General features: G+C 38.9%; 1 protein-coding gene across 19 annotated transcripts in view; it reads left to right on the forward strand.

Moving 5' to 3' along the window:
• Positions 1-6,701, forward strand: part of BIN1 (bridging integrator 1) — a 125,079-nt gene that overhangs the window by 56,693 nt on the left and 61,685 nt on the right. Inside the window, exon 1 of one of the 19 annotated variants that reach the window (XM_074301741.1) lies at positions 1,324-1,342. The exons of the other annotated variants lie outside the window; for them this stretch is intronic. The gene's annotated coding sequence lies outside the window, so the exon portion shown is untranslated. Of the gene's footprint in view, positions 1-1,323; positions 1,343-6,701 lie in introns of those variants that run through there. 19 annotated transcript variants of the gene reach the window in all.

Consider the following 6,701-nt stretch of genomic DNA (forward strand, 5'->3'; position numbering starts at 1 on the left):
TTTTTTCTCTTACATTTAAGTTCACTGGGCCAGATCTTGGGCCCTTTCCCAGCAAGAAACTTCACTTTTCTCTTTCCTTCATCCTACCCTTGAGGTTAAGGCTGTTATAGGCTCTGAGAAGCAGAGGGAGACATAGTTTATTAGGGAAGACTGGATCTTTCTCCCCCAATTTCCCAGCCTCCAGTTCCTTTTCTCTATTTCTCTTCTGAATTTTAGCCATTGACTTTCAGTGTTATATGCAGGGCCTTGAAAATCCATAGGCCAGGGATTCCTAAGCTGTGGTTCATGTATCCATGTGAATAGATTTCAGGGGGTCTATGAACTTGGATGAGAAAAAAATTTCTTATGTTATTTATTTTGTTTTATGCATTTACATACATTATTCTGAGATGTGGTTTACAATATTTACCAGACTGCCAAAGGGGATCCATGACACAAAAAAAGTTGGGCTCCTGATTTAGAGGAATAGTCAACTCCTGTTGCTGTGAATTGAGGGGATTCAGGAAGGCAGCAGCCTTCTCTTGTATCTCAAAGCATCATTTCTGCCTGATTATATGTGATCACACCAATAGAGATTATTCCTTTGGATTAAAATGTGTCTCAACCAAAGACCTCAACAGTTGCCTCTGCAAAAGGATAACACATTAAGTCTTTGATGCTTTAGTGTAAATGTGTTTATCAAATACCTTGGAACTCTTGAGTTTTGACCATAAAAAGAAAGCTTGTAAAAAAGGAAAGCAGATGAAAATCCTTCTCAAATTCTTCAATATTCCAGAATGGACATAGGTAATCTTTATGAGAGGAGGAAATTGGATAGCCAGGGTTAATAAGCATTAGGGCTAACTGGGAACTTTCTTAGTTATCCCAAAAGAAATTATCCCAAAGAAATTCCCTAACCTACTTCAACGTGGATTGATTTCTTTCTACAATGGGACTTAGGAGGCCAGTGAAATTGAGGGCATTTAGGGGCTAGATATAGCTATCCCTTTCCCAAATCTAGCTGATCAGGACTGGGTATAGAGGGAGATTAATCCAGCCACCCTCTAAATTGGGATTGGCAAGGCAAGACGTTATTACCTCATCGAAAGAGTCTCCTAATTGGATTCCCCAATTTTAGTCTCTCCTCCCTTCCATCATTCCTTCTGCCAGAATCTTTCTACAATACAGTCCTCCTTCCCCAATCATAAACTTTCCTAGGATATCTGTAAATCAACAAGTATTTGTTAATTTAAAAAAATAAATAAAATAAAAAATGTGTCTTATTTTGCATACTTAGGCCATCATCTCTGTCAGAAGGAGGAGAAGCATTCACCATCCACCCTCATTTCAATGATCAGAGCTTGTAAGTTTTGGAGACCTAAATTAGAATCTCATTCAAGACCTTTCCTTATTAGCTGTGTGATTCTCTTGGCTTCATTTTTTTTTTTTTTTAAATCATCAAAGTGGGATAATAAATATGCCCACTTCACCGGAGTGCTGTGAGGATCAAATTCAATAATTCATGTTAAGTGCTTTTTAAAAATAATAATAGGTTTTGATTTTTCATAATACATGCAAAAATAGTTTTCAACACTCACCATTGCAAAACCTTGTGCTCCATATTTTTCTCTCTCCCTTTTCACTTCCCCTAAACAACAAGTAATCCAATATAGACTAAACATGTGCAATTCTAGAATATATCTTGTAGATGAAAAAGACAGATACAATGGGGGATAGCTTTCTGTGAATTTGAGAAAGATATAAATATGTACCCAACAAATGAAACTCCCTCTCTCCCTTCCCTTATTATCAATTTATGCTTCTCTGTCCTATAGGGGCTACAGATTCATTTCATCATCATGAATGGGTTTTTTGCTTTTGCTTTGGTGAATCTGAGGGGAGGAGAAGAGAAGGGGTAGTCAGATGGGAGTTGGCAAGGAACAGACACTCATTCTGGGCTGGTATAAGGGTGCCAAGGTTTTTAGCAGAGATTGAGCAACATGCTGGCAATAGGACCGCTGAATTGGAGCTTGGGGTCTAGGTCAGGGTTGGAGACTGAGGCTCTGGGAAAGGTGAGACCCTTAGTTGCTTTTATTCTCTTGTGGCTATGGGGCAGTAACAGCTGCAGGTCTGTAACAGGAAGTGAGTGTTCTTCTGTCTCTGAGTCAAACACTCAAATAGTCTTCATTAGAGTAGAGGGATTGACTAGACAAAGCTCACCGGCCATCTGTCCTGGACTAGCCTGAGTATCAGTTGGGAGATTTTCCATTTACTTTATAGCATTATAGCAAGACTTGTCTCCTCACTGTTTCACTCTCTCCTACAATGGGCCATTCTTATTTTGGACTCTTCACATTTGCTCCTTGTTTTCTCTGCCTCCTCTGCCCTCCCTCAAATCCTTCTACCTTTTAAAAATCAACTCAAGACTTGCTTCTTTCAGGGGGCCTTCTGTGAGTGATGACATGTGTTTTTTTCCCCCCCTTTTAGAAAGACAGCTTATTGATATGTTTTCCTTTTTTAACATCATAGTCACTTCTGGACAAACATCCACCAAAAAACCAAAACAGCTTAGCAAAACCAACACAACAAACAAGTATAACAGCTTATGCAGTACCATTGAAAGGACAAAAGCAAAAGCAAAGCCCTTGTAAGCAAAACAAATTCCCATCTTGTTCATATCTGAAAATGTACACTTCATTCTGCACCAGGAATCTTTCCTATGTTTGCCAGGAGGTTGGTTAGCCTGCATGCTCTATTACCAGCCCTCTGATATCCTGGTTGGTTATTGAATTGATCAGTCCTTAAAACTTTCAAAGTTGTTTGTTATCATATGAATTGTTTGCTTGCTTCTAAATCACTACACTTCATCAGTTTATACAAGTCTTATTTGATATGTTTGAAATCAACTCTTTTGTTATTTCTTTTGGTATAATCATATTCAATTATATTCACATACCATTATTTATAGGGAAGTGACATAACCTATCTTATTTTTAAGATTAAGTTTGATCATTATAATTACATAGTGTTTAGCATTTTTTTAAAACATTCTTTCCATTCACTTGTACTAATTTTGTATATTTAGCCTGTTTCATTTTATATCAGTCTTCCTCTGGCTCCCTGTAATCTTCATATTTATTGTTTCTCATGGTAATAAGAATAATTTTATTGTTGTTGTATTTTCCTTGGACCTTTCCTACCTCTGAATTCCTATAGCATTCGATTTCTGAACCATGGTTTCATATTGCTGTGTTTCATATATCTTTGTCTTTCTTCCCTTTGATTAGATTATAAACCATTTTCTCTTTGGAACACTAATAGGTACTCAAGAAAGGGAATAACCAATCAGCCTTAGGGGAAAAATACCTGAGGATGGTTTATATACCCTAAAAAAATTTGTCTGTCTGAGAGGGATGACATCATAGTCTTCAAAGTGTATCCAACCATATTTTAGCTTATAGCTAAATCACAGAATCCTTACATGTACCCTGATAAAATATAAGTTCCTTGAGGGTGAGGACTATTATATTTGTGTCTTTGTCTTTTACTCAGCACATTTCTTGGAATATAGTATGCATTTAGTAAATACTTTTAAATTTTGATTGTCAGAGTCCTTGTGAGGGCATATTTATCGTTCAAGACAGACAACTCCTAGCTCATTCCCATAGCTAAAGCACTGGGGAGCCTGATTTAAAAAAAAAAAAAAAATTACTTGGGAATCAGAGATTTGAAATGTTTCTTGCACAGGGTTCTCTGGCATTCCAGTGGCAGATGGAAGACTAGAACTCAGGTTTCCCAACTCCTACTTTAGACTTTTATATATTCTCCTGTATACTCTAAGTCCTGTCTTCTGCAAAAACTCAACCTCTGATATGAGTTCAGAGATAAAAATGAGGTGTTTAGGATAGATGATCTCCTAAGATTCCTTTCATCTAAATATGTCTCCCTAATTAGAGACAGAGATAAGACTAGAACTCAGATCTTGTCTTTTATCTCATAATGGCTGGTACACAAAGTAGTGCATAGTAGTATGTCTTTTGAGTGAATATCTACCATGTCTCCACATATGTTTTGGATGGATAGAGTGTAGGCAAGTTAATTAGTCTCTGATTATTCACCACTGTGTTTCTGTGGTCCTCTCAGACCACAGACTCTGCTGGGCTGACATCCTTTCCCTGGGGAGGAGGAAGTGATAATTATTTAACAGTAAATGATAGTAAGAGCTCATAATCAGTTATCTTCGTTTTACTGTCTGCCTTGTCCAAGATCTCCGGAAACAAGTCACTTGGAAAGGGGATGAAAAAGATGCTAAAGGTTGGTGACCTCCCCCCCCCCCCCAAGGACTTCAGAGATTGTCAGATTTTCTGAGTGTCTAGATTTATAAAGTGGGATGGACAGAGGAGGAATCTTTATGAACTTTTTTTTTTTAAACTGGGTATGTTATCATTTGTATATAGTATATACATTTGTATATACCTAAGTATCTACTTTGTATATACTAAGTAATCCACTTTGCCGGATTGCCATTCTCAAGAGCTGGGCCCTTGAAGTGTCTCATTAGCAGCTGAGGAGAAGAGTTGTATCAATGACAGTGGGGTTAGGGATAGTTGGAGAATTTGAGAATTTTTAGTAATTACTTTCTTTGAAAGTATGTTTCTTCAAGGAAAGGATTGTTTAATTTTTGTAGCTGTTAGACAAATGCTTTGCCCTTTGGAGGTATTTCATAAATTGAATTGAATTCAATAAAAAGTACAGTAGAAGGAGCACTTGCCTTGGAGTCCGAGGATTTGTTAGATCTCATCTCTTGATTACTGAGCCACTCTGAACAAGTAACTTAATTGAAATAGATAAGGCACTGTTTGGACTTGGGTCAAGTAGATAAGATTACGTAGATTCCTATGTGTCAGGTACTGCAGGAAATCCTGGAGATTACACAAACTTTTGGGTCAATCTATATAAATTAGTAAGATCTCTGCCCTTGTGGAGCTTATATTCAGATAAGGAAAGTCAAAACATCTACAGGTTGGTGGGAGGGAGGAAGGGAGAAAGAGGGATACCTTTGGAGCCACTGTGAGAAGACTTCTGGGAAGTAGAATTGGAAGTCTGCACGATAATGCAAAAACTTTTATATCAGAGTTCTGAGCTCTGAGAGGGGCTTTTCCAGGTGCAGATGGTCAGAGAGTAAGGCTACGGTGAACAGCTATTCAGGAAGTGGCTTAGATTGGATGGTGAACTTAGAATTAAGATGTTGTTAAGATCATGTCTGATTCTTTATGACCCCATTTGGGCTTTTCTTAGCAAACATTACTGGAGTGCTTTGTCATTTCCTTCTCTAGTTCATTTTTCAGATGAAGGAGAAACTGAGGCAAATGGGGTTTAATGACTTGTCCAGAGTCACACAGCTAGTAAGTATCTGAGTCCAGATTTGAATTCAGGAAGATGTATTCCTGACTGCAGTCCTAGCGTTCTATCCACTGCCCAAGGATTAAGATGACTTAAGTTCAAATTCTATATTAGACACATAATAGGTGTGTGACCTCTGCCAGTATTTGAATTCTCTGGGACTCAGTTTCCTCCTAAGTAAATGAGAGGTCCCTTCAGGCTCCAAACCTGTGGTCTTATTATGATCTACCTGTTTCATCACCTGCAAAATGAGGGGTTTTGATTGGTAGTCTGTGACGTCCCTTCCGGCCTAGATCTATGGTTCTGTGACTTGACTTAGCCAGCATATCTGAGTACTTTCTGAATTCAGAGCACTGTATTATAGATCACAAGGGGAAATTGGAGGAACCGAAAGTCCCGGCATCCTCTTGTGAGAGAGAGAAGGCAATAAAGTCATTTATCAAAATGAAATGTGTGGGTGGGGAGGAGTCTCAGCATTCCAGTCTCTGTCCAAATGCATTGCAATCTGTTCTTCCTATATCAGTAAATCAGCAGGTTTTTACTGTGTCTCCTAGCTAAGGACTGTGTGGAACCAAAAAGAAGTCATGGTCCCTACTTTTAAGATTTTACCATATGGTTGGGAAAGCACACAAAGCCTATATAACTTATGTGTTGGGGAGCCCCAAGAGATCAGTTAGTCTTTTACAGATGAAGAAACTGAAGACCAGAGAGAGAGAGAGCAATCACTGGGCAACTAATGAGTAGCAGAGGTAATTAATTACTCATGGGCAGAGCATGGACTAGAACACAAGCCCTAAACTCACAGTCAAAGGCATTTCCAATGCACCTGCAAAGAGAATTAACAAGGTCCTTTTGGTGTCGGGGGCCTGTGTGTGCTTATATGTAGTGTGTGATTATATATTTGTACATAGATATTTGTTTGGGCCTGTGTGCTTGCTGGGCTGTGTTCTTTCAGCTGCTGTAGCATCTGCCATCCAAGCAAGCCCTGATCTCTCCTGACAGGCCCATATAGGGGGATGGTAGAGAGGAGCTACAGGCTGGTGAGGAGGAAATGTGGCTTGGGCAGCAACCTAGATAGTTCAGCCTTCCCCAGCTGACTCACTAAGGGAGTGGGTGGGCTCAGAGAATATGGCTTAGAAGACTGTTTTTCATTTAGCAGCCAGAAAGAAGAAGGATTAGAGACCACATGGGGCCTAATGAAGGTCATAGACTGTTTTCTGTATTTGGGACATTGTGCTAGGAGCCTGTGGAACAGAAAGTACAAAATGATGTCCTTACCTTCAAGAAGCTAACAGTTAAACTGGGGAGTTTGGGTCTGA

This window comes from Sminthopsis crassicaudata, chromosome 3, assembly GCF_048593235.1.
Source record: "Sminthopsis crassicaudata isolate SCR6 chromosome 3, ASM4859323v1, whole genome shotgun sequence".
NCBI classification, from domain to species: Eukaryota; Metazoa; Chordata; class Mammalia; order Dasyuromorphia; family Dasyuridae; genus Sminthopsis; species Sminthopsis crassicaudata.